This window comes from Tenebrio molitor, chromosome 5, assembly GCF_963966145.1.
Source record: "Tenebrio molitor chromosome 5, icTenMoli1.1, whole genome shotgun sequence".
NCBI lineage: Eukaryota > Metazoa > Arthropoda > Insecta > Coleoptera > Tenebrionidae > Tenebrio > Tenebrio molitor.
Genome location: NC_091050.1, coordinates 12,580,489 through 12,598,336, shown reverse-complemented (window position 1 = coordinate 12,598,336; position 17,848 = coordinate 12,580,489).

Below are 17,848 nucleotides of genomic sequence, written 5' to 3'. Positions count from 1 at the left end.
TGTGGGGGTCCGTCACAATTTACGTGTCACATCCGATCGGTCGGATTGGAATTTGATAAGTGTTTCGCAACAGTCATGGTCCAGGAATAGGCCAGTCTTAATTAAGACACGGCAATAAACAAGATCATCGACACGTTGATTAATATTCTGTATTAATTAAAAATCAATAAAGGTGGACGATATTTGACTAATTAAGTGGGACCAGGAATTGGTGATTTAGAGGGTTTGAATGCAAATGCGCAAGTTGCAAGTTTTTTTCATGATTTATGGCGGTGGGTAAATAAGACAGTGTACTGTCTACTGTTTGCTAATAAATCTTGATTATGATAAGTTGTGTCGTAAATCTTGTATTTGTTAATGCCAAAATGTGAATCATCTGGAGGAATATATTTTATTACCCTATTACGAGCTACCCGTATAAATTAATAATGAATAAGTGTTATTGGTAGGTAATGAATAAATGTAAATGAAACGAACGCAAGAGTAGGATGTTAATTAAATAATACGTTAAATATCATATTTTATAGTTTGCGCGGTCTCTTCATGACAAATGTTGTCGTAACATTATCAATTCTAATGAATTTAAAATGTAAATTATTAATCAATAAGTGAAAACAAAGGCGTACGGTACATGCAATTTCACTAGTTATGTTTTACTGTTGATTGTCGCATCTAAGTAGAAAATATTTTATTTAAAAACAGTGCATGATTTATGACTAGGACAGAGAGCAATGTGCCAATTACAGTTCCAAGAAATGTCCAATGAAATCAGAAATCTGGTACATAATTTAAATTTCTTACTCCTTATATCGGGCCTTCAAATAAATGCATATTTAGAGTAGGTGTAGGCGACATTCTAATTCTGTTAACAGTGTAAAGTAATTTTTGTAGGTAACCAATTATTCTCCGGAGTTACACAGGTTACATAGTAAGCTTTTTCCCAATTTCATATTGTCATATTCCGTGGAGGGGGAAAATTAAAAATATTTTCTAACGAATTTTATTTCGTTAAAATGCCAGACTTTCTTGTGTCATTTTCTACGCTGGAAAAATGTTGCAAACAATTGAATTTCCATAGGTTGCTCTAAATATAAATTTATTTGAAGGCCCTTTATATCCAGTTTTGGAAAAATAATTTCTTCTGTTTTGTTTTGTCCTTATTTATTTTACTTACCATTTGATATTCACTTTAACTATTACATAATACATGTCTCAGCTTTCTTCTGTCCCTCTCTCTCCAATATTAACACTCTTTAATATTTCATTTACACCAAAATGCTTTTTCCTCTTGTGCGCCTAAATTTTTGCTTGACTGAATGTTAATTACATTTAGGTACTCCTGGCATTATTAATAAAGTTGTTTTTATTATCTGTCCGATCTGCGTCTGTTAGTCCATTTTCACATCATCGCGCCGACATAACGACCCAAAAAACAAAACCACCAATAAATCTCTCCGGCCCATCGGAATGATCTGTGGGAACCCATCGTTATCACGACATCAATCGCCACATTAATCAGAAACGACGAACTCGGTCCGGTCAGATCGCGATACCATCGGCCAAGCCTCCTATAAAAGGACATCCCGGAGTCCCGGAAACCGGCGAAAAACACGTGCGCTCTCCCAAAAACGGAACCGTCGTTCCTAATTAGCATGGCTAATTAAAGCGCGAGGGTGCGGACCGACCAACAAAACCAGAAACGAAGCGACTTGGCGTTCTCGGTCGTCCTCCAGGTCCAACACGCCCGGCGAGGACCTCTTCAAACGCACATACATAGATAATTACGAGGAATACTTCGATTCGTTCCGGCGGGCTCCAGAATGGATCGCAATTGAACGCATCTGCCGTTGTTGCATCTGCACGGACCGCGAATAAAATAAAGTGTTACACCCGTCGAGGATGGCGTGAATGCGCGTTTCATTAGAAAGATCATCGGGATATTGAGAGTTGGCGACTTGTTATTGGCGATGATATGCAAGACGAGCTTTGTGTCCTGGAACAAATGGTGAAGCGCTGGGAGCATCAACAGGACCCGAGACTCGAGGTTCAGATGATTTATCGTTGCGAAGTTATGATCGCGGGTTCGGGGTGGAAGAGGAAACAATGGCCCACTGGTCCAATTATAACGGTAGGAAGCTACGAAAGAAGGTGATGAAGGATGAAGAGAAGGTTCGACGAAGAAATCGTCGGACAGGATTGATTGGAGTAATTTTGTTTTCATTGTTGCCAAGTTGGGTGCTTTGCATCATAAAAATTGATTGCAATAATAAATAATAAGAAGGAATACGGCGGCTCGCTGGTGTGGACGCACTAGCATCATTTGATCGGTGGAGTTAAGCAATGTCGAACGTGGTCACCCATCCGGAGGAAAAAATTTAAAGGAATTGTCATTCATCACTTAGTAGTAGAAGGTCTTTTTGTGCTTCACCCAGTTGCAGACCTCAACTTCGTCTCGGTCTCAATCTCTGGGCTTAGCACAGAAAGACTCACTTCTACTCATAAAATGACATTTATTTTTTGAGCTACAATTTTTTTTAATTGCTTTTAGTCTTCTACGTTGTCAAACAACCTCGTAGGTAAACTTTCGGCACATTTTAAAAATACACCCTGTATATCATATTTTATAAAACGTACACCAATGCGGTTTCCTTGTTTAAAAGCATATTTCCTATAAGTTACTTCGCATTGGCGTACATTTTATAAAACATGATATACAGGGTGTATTTTTAAAATGTGCCGAAATTTTACCTACGAGGTTGTAGGACAACGTAGAAAACTAAAAGTAATTTAAAAAAATTGTAGTTCAAAAATTAAATGTCATTTTATTTTTTGACAGAATTTTTTAAATATTTTTTTCCGAGTTCAACATGAACTCAGTAGCTCGTGATTAAAATTTGTGCACTCATTTCAAAAATACCCTGTATGTATTTGCTTTCTCTACTATGCCTTTCTGATTCCTCTCTTTCCCTAAGCCCCGTAGAAACATTCCAACCCAGAGGACAGCTCCGATTTGAAAACTTCCCTTTTTGGGCAACACACCGGCGGTCACCAATCGACATTCCGTCAAAAGTAGTTCACAAGCAACCTCCAGCTGCCACATTTGCCTTGCGTCCGTCGTGCGTGACTGCAAACCTCTCCGATCAAATAACGAACCGATTCTCGCGAGAAATGCTCACCATTTCGACAAATTCGCCACCGTCATTACCAATTAGTCAAAAACAACCATGGGCGGCGGCGAAATTACAAAGCCATTAACCCACTTCCCGCGTTAACTCCGCAAATCTTCCGCTGTTTACGGCGACCCGCCGACGACTTAAGTAATGACAGTAATTTGGTGGTGCTTTATAACTCGCGTTCATTTTCATCGCACCTTTCATCATGTCCGCCGCCTCTTTTTGCCACCACGGAGCCGGCCACTCAATAGTTGGACAGCGGCGTCACATCAATTGCAATTAGGGGCGACTGTTGTGACGCGAATAACTTACGGAGGACCTCGTCGAGGAGCACGCGCTGCAATTAATCCGCCGACGACCGAAATGGAAGTTTCCGCGTTCGAGGCACAGGTGAGGCACGCCAGACACGAGATAAGTTGCTGTGTAATATCTCCGGAGAGACGGAACGGTTCCCGTTGCTCGCAATCAGAGGTAATTCGCGGGTCATTAAAGCCCGACAGCGCCATCTGCTGCCGGCAACAAGCAAAGGATCGATGATTTATCGGCGGCCGAAATTGCACAAGGATTGCTCCAAGAGGGACGTCTTACTTTCTTCGACACGCGAAGAGCCACGCAGATATTTGTCAACATTTATTACCACCAAATTGGAGTGTTGAGGCATCACTCAAACTGTCACGCTGAAGACGGCGCCTCATGAGAGAGGAAACGTGGGACTTTTCCCATTATCACTCGTGTTGTATTTACTCGTCGAGCTTTTCGAAACTGTTGTTGAGCTTTTGACAACTGCAAATTACTCGCTTCACGCGAAATCGAAAATTTGTCCCGGACCTGACCGGAAGGCACCGTGGTGAAAATTTCCGATTTTCTCTCTATAATTTGGTAAATAACACTCTTTTACCATTGTGGGGTGAAAAAAATAAATCTGACCCAGATGCCCTGGCGGCCGTCTCTGGGAATTCCTGCTGGGAGTGGAATCTCACGACCCAAATCTTCTCCGACGGCTGTAATTTCTTCGGAAACCACAAAACATCGAAGAGGAGGCACGCAAAATCCACCTAAATGATACATTAACACCCTTGCATTAGCCGCTTTCTCCGGGAAGAGTCCGAAGAAGTTCGTCCCCAATGACTGTCTTTACCGCGGCGGCGTCGAAATTGGTGCAAGAGACGAACATGCGATGGGTGCATGAATGGAAGCACCCGGCGGGGAGGGGTTGGGGAGAGTTGGATCACAGTCAATCAGTGAAAGTCCCAAATAGAAAAAAACTTTCACCATCCTGTTTGTACTCGAATTAATTCGATGTTAGGAGGGTTGGGGTCGGGTATCGTTTATTGGCGATGCGTAACACCCCTCGTGAAGAGGCACACGCCAACCAGATGCCGCACAGTCGCTAATTTCACGCGCGAAGGGGCGAGCTTTGTGGGGAGATGGGACAACGGGAGCTCAAGGAGCAAGGAGCCCAATGGGTGAAATCCCCATGACCCAATAACACAACAACAATACCTAAAAGCTTATTAGTGGTTGAATTAAAAATAAATAAATGATAATATAAATGGATCATTTTTACATTCTTTCTGTTGAAGCTCTTGGTGTAAGCTCACCGCGGAATTTAACACAATAATGGCATTGGCAGGTGTTGTTTCTAATACTCAGGTTGTAGCAAATTACAATATCAGGTTTCGCAATTAAGTCTTGATGATGTCATTTACATGATTTGTGAGTGAATAAAAAACACCGCAAGATTTAGTCACTTCCTAAGAGTTTAAATGAAGTAAAGTCCATTTTTTTTAAATCAATTGTCAGTGTCAAAATTCCCTTAAAGAACAGGCTGTATCACCTTGAAACCTTTCATTTCGGAACACCTCTATCGTAAAATCTCCCTAGATCAGGTTTGAGGTTATGTCAGTAATTTTCAAATGTCAGAAAAGTTTCAGGTGTAACCAAATTTTATACCAAAAGACAAGAAATAAAGACCATAATGACACTGAAAACTGCAAATGAACATATACAAGAAAATGGGAATTTATTTAATGGGTAATATAAGCAGTTTACCTATTCATCTTTAGAATCTAACCCCCAATCGTCTTCCGAATATGATTCTGCGGAAAGTTGAAAGAATGTCCTCAATTGGTAGATTTCCCATCAATTATTCCAGTCCTCTCTAATCAGTTCCTCACAGTGACCATTGGCCCATATATTAAAATTATAAAAGAAAATACATCGAATACCTATGTGTGCATCTTTACTGCAATTTAGCATGGTCGGTTTTTCTCTCTGAATTTCTTCACGTAATCTAATCATAGCCAATTTTTCTCGTTGTGTTAGATCCTTGCTTTCGGAAACTCATTTAACTCTTTATTTTTATTTAAATGTAATTGCGGCTTCACTAGCGCAAGCGCCTTCACAATTCACATCAATGACTGACATACAGTTGACATTTTACGTTGCCAACCTAATTATGTACTATCAAATAACCAGTGGCTCATACCAACCTGACAACACTTTGACAATTAATTATAAAAAAAAACAGACTTTACACAATAGCTAAACTCTGTCCATTCATAGATTGCTTGACATAAATGTTACTAAAAATGTTCACTCTACGCTACAACAAATAGATCCGGCGCGAAATTTAAAAAAATGGAAAGAGCAGGTTTACATATGATGTTTTATTATTATTCTGCATGTTTGCACTTAGGAATGACGAAAGAAAACTTCAGTACAGTAGGAGTAATATATTAGGTTTTATTAATACAGGGCATTTCACGAGTAATAATGTGCCCGACGTAATAAAAAATGCAACCCACAATACATTTTCGAATTTCCGAAAAAGCTGGCTACTGAAATTAAAATATCCAGCTTTTTTCGGAAATGGCTAAACACAAGCAAGAGATTATTTAATATGTACTCCTATTTAATGCATGAACAAAAATGACCTCTGTATCATTTTCGATGTTTGTAATTAGATTCTTGAGGCACGCACTCACTTCACAAATTTAAAAAAAATCAACAAAAAATCGCAACGGAACAGATCAAAACAGCAACACGATCAAAACTAATAACTTTTAAAACCAGAGAATCGCAAAACAAAGCTCTAAAGATGAAAAATCGCAAATCTAAATGCTTAAACCACTTTGACAGAACTGACAATTTCAAATTTGAAATGTCATATATGTAATTTACCTATTTTTCGCGTGGATTTCATAACAACCAATGAGAATCAGTGGCGCGAATGCTTCAAGATATTACCAACACAATCTATGATACTTTCTTAATATTTTAATGTTATGGTTTGGGGATTTTGTTATCTAAGGATATTTAAAAAAAATGCACTCTATCAGTGGACGTAGTCTAGTTGTGGGAGTGACTGTGATAAACTTCCTCTGGAAACTGAGAAAAGTTGGAAATGCATCGAATTAGGTACTTTATCTGCCGCTCGTCAGCGCAGATAATACCTAACTTTATCTGCCGCTCGTCAGATGCTACGTCGGTGAAGTGACACCAGCATTATCAATCCAGCAGTATAATGAATGTCATATTTTACTGACGTTTGAAGAAAATAGTATATTATATATTGAGGGAGAGAAATGCATGATTTTTCCTAAGGTGCAGTTTGTAGCCAGAGGGCGAAGCCCGAGGGCTACAAAGCACCGAGGGAAAAATGAGCATTCTCTCCAGAAGTATATATACTATTTTTTTCACGGTATGCTCTACTTCTGTCACGATGTTGACATCCGAAAAGTTGATTTCTACTCCCGATCGTGAAAAAAATATATTATTCTCGTCGGAAATGAGAGGCAACACATCAACATAGTTTTCCAGCCGCAAACATAATTTCCTCCTTCCTGTTCTTCCCATCGCTTGAACATTTTCCCACGCATGCTTCGCCGAAAAAACGCTAAATACTCCCTCCGGAGCCGATAAAGAAATTACAAAAGTGTAATAAACACATCTTGCAAGCACGTATGCTGTTTGAAAACGCTGCATCGAAGGTATCAACTACGAAAATTTAGTAATTAATTTTTTTGTCTGTTGCGGTTTAGCCGCCAACGTTTTAATTTAGCGTTCGCCTTCTGTCACACCGGAGAAAAACAAAACGACCGCCGCGGTCGGATTCTGGACTCCGGGAGTGGATCGGACTGGCGAAAATATTACGAAAGTACACCTGCCCCGTGTCGCTCTATTGTTTTATGGGCGTTGGGACGTTTCCGGAAACAATTTGTTCCTGTCAATTTATTAAAGAGGAGGATATGAGTTGTCTTCATTATCTGGCGATAAGGGAATTGCGACATCAGCTGCGCAATTGGACGAGAGTGTCCACACTTCGGGGGTAATCTACGACAGCAACAGATTAGAAGAGAAGTGTGTGAAAATGTCTTGACACTCGGAAGTTGCGCAACGGCGGGTTTTTATTTTGCGGACAATAGGCAGACGCCAGTAATTCCATTGAAATTCGATGCAAATTAAGATTAATCCATCAGCGTCAGGGCAACAATGCAGCTTCGCCTCTCGGTGCCCCTTCCGCCATTGTCTTGCGGAAACTGTGCCACCGCGAGAAGAGGAGGCATGTCGAAGACGTCGGGGGCCACTTTGTGGTCGATCGTCTGTAATTTCCTCCGGTTTTTTTTTGTCGACAGATCATTACACATATTCAGAAATAATTGAAGAGTCGCCAATAGGAACGTTTATTTTAATAACAGTCCCTTTTTAATATGCCAGAAAAAATACAAACCGGACACTTCCTGATGAATTGTTTTAGGCTGGAATTATGGTAATTGCGGACCGGGCCGGGGCGAGCGGAAGCGAAGAGGTACTCCAATAACCGACTGTTGACACTCGAAATTCAATGCGCGGTCGTAAAGTGGATTGGACGCACAAAGCGTCAACTTTATTTGTCGACAGTCGAAGAAAGTGACAAAATTTCATTCATTGCGGGTAACAGGTAAGTCACGGTTTACGACAGGGCCGGCGTCGCTTGTCTGGAGTTTACCTGGGCCGCCACACAGAGAGAAATCTCGAGGAAAGTACTCGATGGAAATTAGGGTGTTTATGGTGCCCCAGATTCTCCCTGCAATCGAACCTGTAATTGACAATAACCGGTGTTTTGCAAAAACCTTCACTCTGAAGTATCGAGTCTTCAATTGAAAAGTTCAGCAAGTAGTCTTTGAATTTTTCACAACATTATGAAGTATGTCTTAGAACTTAGAAGATCAAAGGACCACGTTAAGAAGTGACATTTTTGACTCAATTTATTTTATATGTAATGTAGGTCTCAGGTTATCAAAAAGGTTTATAATTAGAGCAAGACATCTCTCTGGCTACGTGTTTGGTAACACTGAATACGAAACCTCTTTTAATTTAACGAAAGTCGCAGTGATGTATCATCTGTAAAATTTTAGGTTAGATGTGTTTTTTATGTTGAAAATCGCACGACACTTAAAAATAGTCACATATTATATCCCAAGTCTAAAATTTTTTATCGGAAATTTTTTTCCTAATGAACGAAAACATACATAAATGAGGTCAGAAGACCAATTATTATCAAATAAGAGCACGAGACGAAGTCGAGCGCTTTTATTTGACAATAATTGGTTTTCTGACCGAATAATTTATGGATGTTTGAGTTCATTAGCAAAAAAATTGCCGATATTAAAATTTTGCACGAGGGGTATACGGCTGATTATTTCCTGAATAGAATAAAAACAAACCCATTCTTTTTATTCAAAATAATAAAAAAAAAATAATCAGGTACCTACATTTTTTTATCAGATTATTGCACAGTGTGCATTTTAGAGAAATTTTATTGGGTTATTTTTTGTTTTCTCGTTTTGATTGGTCAATATTTGTCACGCAATTGGTTGCTAAACATTTGAAGGAAATAATCAATAGAAAAACAGAATTCGGTGTCGTTTCTATAACAATATAGAGATTTCCTGCAAATTTTTTGAACTTAGCAAACCCAATATGAAATTAATAAGTGGACATTTTTTCAGCCAATCAAAATAATTTATTTATTAAAAATCTCAAATTTTTTGCGTTGTCAAGGATAATTCTGTTATACAACTTGATTTTTTTGTCGGAAAGATGTTTTGGTGCATTAATTAAATCTATTGGGTAATGCGTGAAGTACCTACATAATATTTTTGTTTTACAATACAAAAATTTTCGATTATAATGTGTAATCTGGAAAAGTGCCCCGAATGCTTGCAGCGTTTCCACGTTGAATGGCAAGGGAAATCCTCGTTTGATATTGATATTATCCCAATTATTCTGAAATTGTGGAATTGTTGGTCTTTCGTTCTCATTTTCTCTATCCCAGACTGCTGAAGCATAATGGTGTATAATAAGCTCATATCCTTTGAATTTAGTAACAGAGAAACAAGCTTTTTAATAAAATTTAATTAAATTGAAATTAAATTCAATGAAAGTTGAATTCCACAGAAAACGAAACTCAACTCAAAAAAAGACGTTACACTCGCAAAACGCAACTGACATCTGTCAAAGAAGGCATCACGCATCATCCCTTTTTCGCTTTCTATTCTTTCATAAAAAAGTCAAAGCAAACTTAATGAACTTTTCATTTGAATGCTCGTTAGTTATTTGTCAACGTGGGTGTTAAGCACTCTTTTGACAAGTGGGAAGTTTGCACGGTCGAGCGCAGCGCGCGTCGTAATCACACGCGTCAAAATTGAAAACGTGTTATGAACAAACAATTCGTTCAACTTCCAAATATGAATCGGGTAGCGTAAATCTTAGTTAAAAAAATGTCAAACAAGAAATTGAGGTTATGGTAAAATAAAATTTATATTTCGTGAAACATCAACTACAAACAATAAAACTCAATCTTCAAAATAGGTAGTGTAAAACATGTTTAAACTAAGTCATCTTCGAAATTCGAATCAGAAATGATAGATAATAATTTGATTTGTCAATTTGCCGTGTCAAGGTAAATTGCCAAATTAGGAAATTCAAAATTACTAAACTGAAACAGCAAGTGATACCAACATACTGTCATAATGACAGCACGGATGTCATTGAAAACGACTACAGGTAATTCATTTTATACAAAAAATTAGTTCATAGAATTCACAAAGTTAAATAAAATAAATAATTTTTGAAAACTATGAATTAGTTTTTTGTTCTTTTACGAAACAAAATCTTAAAATAAATAACTATTCCTGTACTAGCTGATATTAAAAACTGGTTATTTTCTTTTTTTTTCTTAGTCCCGTGAGATATTAATAGATCTTTCAATGCTTAATTATTTGTTCCATTTTCTCAAACATTTTTAATTCCTCTAAAATCATTTCACTTTTTAAATTTTCCATATCCATTGTGAAATTTTAAAAGTAGGTATGTCTTCTTTTTTCTGTCCGTTTCTTCGAAGAGTATGCATTTTTTTGACATTTAATTTTTATGTTATGAAAATAAGCATACTCTGAATAAGTATACTGGGTGTCAATAAACGTTACTCTTTAATTTCGAAAATATATTCATACATTTTACAATGATTATTTACTTGTGTTTAGCAACCAATTGCGTGACAAATATTGACCAATCTAAACGAGAAAACAAAAAATAACCCGATAAAATTTCTCTAAAATGCACATGTGCAATAATCTGATAAAAAATGTCGGTACCTGTTTTTTTTTAATTATCTTGAATAAAAAGGATTGGAAATAATGCGTTTGGTTTCATTCTATTCAGGAAATAATCAGCCGTATGCCCCTCGTGCAAAATTTTAATATCGGCAATTTTTTTGCTAATGAACTCAAACATCCATAAATTATGAGGTCAGAAGACCAATTATTATCAAATAAAAGCCCTCGACTTCGTCTCGTGCTCTTATTTGCTAATAATTGGTCTTCTGACCTCATTTATGGATGTTTTCGTTCATTAGCAAAAAAAATTCCGATAAAAAAATTTTGCACTTGACATATAATATGTGATTAAATAGTTTTCCATCTTTCTCAAAAAATGCATACTTATTTTTAGTTCTTAGGCCTATCACACTGTATTATAAAACATTTGAAAAATATTAATATTTTAGAATAAATTATTTTTTAGATACATATCTACTAATATGCATTTACCAACTAAAGATAAATATTTTTTAATTACATACATACATATAATGCAAAAAATTAATTCGTTTCCTTTTCTTGTTTCCCTTAAATCTTGAAATACTGTCTCGGTTTTTCTAGTTTTTTTTTGAGTTATTTTCAATTTTGGTTTTCAATAAAATATGTAATAGCTTTTAGGTTTTAAATGTGATACTCTGTATTACCCACAAGATACGTAAAAAATTGATATTTGTCATTAATGACATTTTTTTTTCGATTCATTTACGATTTTTGCATATACAGAGTGATTCACGTAGACCGTTTGTTAAAAACTTTCTGATTTCCCAAAATCGTATTAATATCAAAATTGGTAGCTTACTACATAATATAATCGACTGCTCCAAGTTCAAATCAAATATTTTTTAAATGGCGACACTTACCGAAAATTCGGAAATCGGCGCCATCTTGATTTTTTAAAGGGAAAGGCCCCATTTTGATTTCAAATTTGGATTATGCCTTAAATTTTGAGTATAAAACGTTCTTTTGTCAAGACATATCTGTCATCGTTTTTGACTAGGTATGTCGTCTTTTTCACAAAAAAGCGGGGTTACAGGGCTTCATTAAAAAAATTATAATTATAACTCCTGAATCATTGGAAATAAATAATTGGTTTTCTATTGAATTCTTAGGTTTGGCCGATATTTTGCACTATTAGTGACATTCTTTTTATGCTTCATACGCCTACTGCAATTTTTCAAAGTTGATAATTAAAAAATGTGGAAACTTCATTTTTTTAGATGGCAACTTCTACTATTTCAGACACTAGACATAAATGTAAAATTTAATTTTTAGGGCACTTTTATCAATATTGTGTATGCTTATTTCCAGCCGTTTTGGCGTAATTTCAAAATACTCCCTTTTTTCTCTGGGGAGGCAGTTCTGGAACACCTGTATAACAAACAGTTTTTGTAATTTTTTTTTTTTTACTTTATTTTTCAAAGGGATCCGCCTTTGGTACTAAATTTGATTATAGTTTTATTAATGCACATGAATTTCTAAACCCTTCTGAAAGTTCTAAAATTGACTTTTTTAATATTTAGGTAAATACACGTTTTCTAAACTGTATTTTAGGTGTCCCCTGAAAAGCAAAAAAAAATTATTTCAACAATTTTACGACTGATTAAAAATAACTAGCAATTAATGAGTATATTGTCGATAATAATCGGGGTGCCCTCTGCTGCCCGCGGATTAGCATAGGCCAACGGTCACGGGCCAGGCCGGTCCTGGGCGTCGGTGGCGGTTGCCTTGTGTGGCATTAACGGCCCAACATGAGGGTGGGGCACCTGTGTAGGTACTTCTGGCGGGGCTCCGTACGCTGCTGCATGTACGCGGCAGGTGCTCCTTCAAACACCTGCACCCTACATGTAGAGTTACACTTTCTTAACACTTCCATCGGCTTCTTTCATGTGCCCTCCGCTCCGCGCAATTACCGGCGCGACGGCGCGCGAAATTGGCGGCGGCCGCCTGCCCGCCCGTCGAACTCGCCACCGCCGCCACCGCCTCCGACCCGGACGCCGCGGCAAAAACTCTTCCAATAAAATGTAAATGACGGCTCAAAAAGCGTTGTCAGCGCAGGTGCGGCCAGACTTCCCACATCGAAGATGCCGGTGTGGAATTGTGGAGAAAATCGCAGGAGGCCCCGCATCGCAACGTGAGAAAGGACGAATTTTACCACCCTTTTAATTGCCCCCAATTGTTTCTGCCGTGAGAAAGACACCCCGATAACGGATCAGGCGAGGACATCCGGAAGTGGTAATTGTCCCCCCAATAAATATTTACCTGGGGGGAAACGCCGCGCTGGGGCTTCCTTTGTGAGAGCGCCTCCTGGGGACGCCAAGGCCGCCGCTCGCCTAATTAAAATTTAAGATTTCGCATCAGATTAATTGGTTTATTGACATTTTTTTAAAATAATCAGTATAATTACGTAATGGCTCGAATAGGAGCAGATGTGGATTTGCAGAAGGAATTAATTTTTTTTACGCGGAGACTTGAATGTTAGATATGGAGAGTAACCGGCGAATCACCTGCTAGATTATTTTTTGACAATTCATGAATTAAAATTGAATTAATCTTCGCCAAATTGTACATTTCACCTGCCGTTATAATAGTTCCGTAAAATTACCGCCGCTCTCACAAATAACATTATTGTTATTGCTGCCCGAAATTTCTCAAATTCCTGCTCGTGCACGAAAATAAATTTCAGAGGGCCACGAGTCGATGTTGCAACGCGACAGGAATTTCAAGCTGCAGCGCAGGAGGGCCGACGAAAAATCAGATGGACAATCTGACGATAAACGTTGCACAACTCGCTTCCTAAATTCGTAAAATGCCATTTTAATTTAACAGCAGCACCGCACGCGACCGGGCGAAAATACGCACAAGCAACCCCCCTACACCTCATCGTGTTAGAATCAATGGCACAACAATCATCTCTGAAAGATGTCTCTTTGTTCGTTCCTTGGCTTTCAGAATTTCGAACGAAATTACAAATGCGTAGAATTTAAATGATTGACAGTATCACAAGCGGTCCGGAAATTGTCATCGGATGGGCACAACTATAACGGAAAGAACCACTAAAAGAGTTAAAAAAATTTACATTAGTGCTCGGCCGTTAGTCCCGGGAACACCTGCACTAAATTGAGCTTTTCTTCAGCGTTGACCCCCATGTTTATTTTCGTTTAACATGTTATGTCAATAAAATTTGTCAGATTCACGCTAATAAAAAATTTTAATTGCTCCACTTACAGGCGATATTTTTTAACGTATTCTGTTGTGTCAAAATTTTTATTTATGTTGGGCAAAATGTGTTCTGGGAGAACCTGATCCGGCTTTAATCATTCTGCATCAGACTTTCTTGAAAGTCGATTTATGGCTCATTAGTCATGCTACTTAAAAATGTTGTAAAATAATTAATATAATAATGATATTAAAATCACATGTGTCGTAAAGCGAAATTTGTAATGAGACCACGTAAGCTGTTTTATTTTATAATCGTCCTGTTGGCATTTCTGGCTCTTTTGGTTATCTGGACGATAGTGCTTTGTCTGTGCTTTTTATATTTGCGATGTAATTTTTTCAAATTGATGTCTTGTTAAGCGATTTTTTTGGTAATTGTGTACTTTAACTACTTCTGGAATTTTCGCGTTTTTTCTGGCTAGACAGCCTCAGGGCGTCCTCCTACATCGTTTCCCACCACTCAAACCTTGTGCAAATGAATTTTCCTCGACCTTTAGTTATACTAAGACATTGACGCGACCTTGAAACACAACAAGAGAGAAAAAATGGCATTTGCACAAGGTTCGAATGGTGGGAAACGATCTAGGAGGACGCCCTAAAGCTGTCTAGTCAGAAAAAACACGAAAATTCCAGAAGTAGGTAAAGTACACAATTACCATTTTTTTTTACTGAATAAAACTGGGAACCAAAAAGAAGAAATTATAATATTAAGAACTTATATAGTTCAGAGAATTTAAATTTGGAAAATAATCTCAACTTGACGATTGATGTAGGTTCACAATATATTTCTTTACGACAGACAAGTCCTAATTTATTTCAGATGAAGGATTAGGTTTAGAAAAGCTGAGTGGTTAATAACAGATCAGAAGCGCCTGTGAAAAATGACCACTAAGGCATCAACTAGGCCATCAACACCCTGAAGTTTAAAATAAAAAACATGTATTACAGTTGGAACGGCATTATTGCAGATCGGAAATCGAGTTTTATTATGTAAACACCTGTGCCAGCTCTTTTGAAATTGAAAAATAAATTATGAATGCCAATTTAAGGAAATTGATTAAAGAGCAGATTGTACGAATGAAAGAAACGATGTATCTGCATTCTGGAATGCTAATGTAAAACTTTTTACAGGAAAGGTAGAAGATTTTAAAAAAATTACGAAAGTAAATCACAGTCCCTTCTTAATCTAATTGAAGCAATGCAAAACAATATTTAAAGAAAGGTGCTTTGCGCTATACGTTAAAAAAAAATTTTTATTATAAAATGATACATCTAGAGAAATAAATGAATGATTTTTCCTGAGGCCTTCGTCCTCTTATGTCTACAAAGCGCCCAGAAAAATGTAACTTTGCCTTCTGAGGTGTTAGGATATATTTTTCTAAGTTTGAGGTTATAAATAGCGTCAATGTCTAGTGCATTGTTGTCAGATTTACTAGGTTGTAATAGAAGAATACGTCGCGGCAAATTCAGCAATATGTTATGTTAATGTTCATAGGTCCGCATTTCAGGCATTTTAGAGACGGAAATCAAACAGTGTGTCCAACGTTAAAAAAATAAATCATGTCAAAACAACGTAAACTGTGTTTACTTACATTGAAAAAAATTCAGTCAATTTATTTATACAAGCTGGCTCATGGTAAAAGGTGGATATCGAAGACTTTTCTGCAGAAAAACATGAAGAATTTATTGAAGCAGGAAATGCTGCTGTTTCAATTTGAATATAGGTATATCGTGTAAAATGTATTTTATCCAACACCTGTTTATTATGAAGTCATAATAATGCCGATTTTAAATATATTATGAGGTCTATAAAACACTAGTGGACTTATGAACCCATAATTAAACTGTTTCTATACAATTAAACAGTTTAGAGAGAGTTGAACAGTTTATTACATCAAAAAATGTACTACATAAAATTAGAATTAAAATTGGAACAATTCTTTTTTTGGCATTAAAGAAGAAATCCAACTTACCACAGAAACATCATTTTCTTGTTTCCAGTTAGTGAAGTCATTTAATTCCTTGTAATAAGCATCTCTGGATTTCTTCGGTAGCAAACTCAATATGACTTCTTCAACATCTTTCGGTTAAAACTATGGATTACACTCGTGCTTTAACAGCAAATAAGTCACTCAAGAAAAATTAGCTCACTCGAGCAAGCTCTCGTGGCTAAAAATTTCTTTCGCGACTTATTTGCCTTATAAGACACTTGTATAATAAATAGCTATAAATTTTCGATTGATATTTTTATTCGATTCATAATGAAAACTCCCTGGGAAATTTTTTGAAAAATTATTTATCTAGGGAAGAATTTCTTATTTCTCTAATAATTCTCTAATAATTCCTTATTTGTCCAGAGAAAAGGAAGATTCCTGTTTCGACCCACACTATTGCATCATGAAGCAACAAACTATGTGTGAATATACAGGGTGTTTTTTAAATGCTAGTACAAAAAAAACTGGATCATCTGGAGATTCTAAAGAGTCCAGAAAACATTTTTTTTTAACTAAAACGGTAGGGATGAACTAACCCTGTCCCTGCACATTCTACGCCACAGACACAACAATAGTAAACAATAAGTTAAACCATAGCAACCCGACAATGTTATGAACAAAAATACAACAAAATTATTGTTGTTGCTTGACAACCTCAATTACGTTTTTAATTACCTTTAATTCAGTAGCGTACTGACAATTTTAACCAAAATTGAATTTATTTTTATCTCAAAAACGAAAAGGCTTTTATTAGATAATTTTTTTGTGTATGAGTTCTATTCATCCTCACCTATTACCAGTCTTTTTTTGTACTATCTTTTAAAAAACACCCTGTATTTTACAGATTTCTTAAAGCAAATGTTTCGTACTTTAGACCCAAGAAATCAGGAAAGGTCTAGATTTGCATTTATTGTATTTTATTTTCAAAGAAAGGGTATGTCCTATGTACAGTTAAAATCAAAATTATAGAGTATGTACACCTGAAAAATCAAGAAGTCGATTTATTACAGTTTTTTCCACATGTAAAGATGCCTTTTTGAAATATTTTTAAATTGCTTAGGTAAGTTTGACAAGATAAAACGACGAAGATATTTTAGAACACCATAATATTGTCTGCACGGTGTTTTTCACACTATAGAAAATTAGGTGTACTCTATAATTTTGAAATTAACTGTACCTAGTTAAAAATACTTAGGTATATGTGATAATCACTTATGTACAGTACTGGCCAAAAGAATTAGAAACACACATTACAAAATTATGTATTTTGAAAGAAATTCCAGTTATTATACAGACTGTCCTCGAAATGCATGTCAAAAAAAATCGGTAGTTGACGATGAATAGAAGTTAAATAAAAAAAAAATCTAGTAAAAATCTTTTTGTTTTTGAGATATAAAGCATTGAAAATTTGCTCGAAATTTCCAGTAGGTATCTTTTTTCTTTTTTCTCAATTACTTCAACTCGGCTGTTGATAAATAATATAACAACATTGATAAAGTAAAAATAAACAACTTTTTATTAACTATTAACGAATGAGTTTAAATAATAAATAAAACAATGATCTAAGAAAAAAAATCTAAGAAAATAATAATATGAGATGTTAATTTTTTCCTTTCACTAAACTTAAATTCTTTAAGAGCCAAACAAAAAAATGGAGCAGTTTGAAGTAAGCTGCAAAAAGCTGTAAAGCAACGACAAGGAGCACATCGAGCCTTATAAGTGAGAGATTAGAAAGAAACAATGGACCAGCCTGGGCAACAGCTCCCATAAATCGTCTAATCAAACCTGCGTTCCAGTTTCTCACCGCCAATCAATCTTCAAC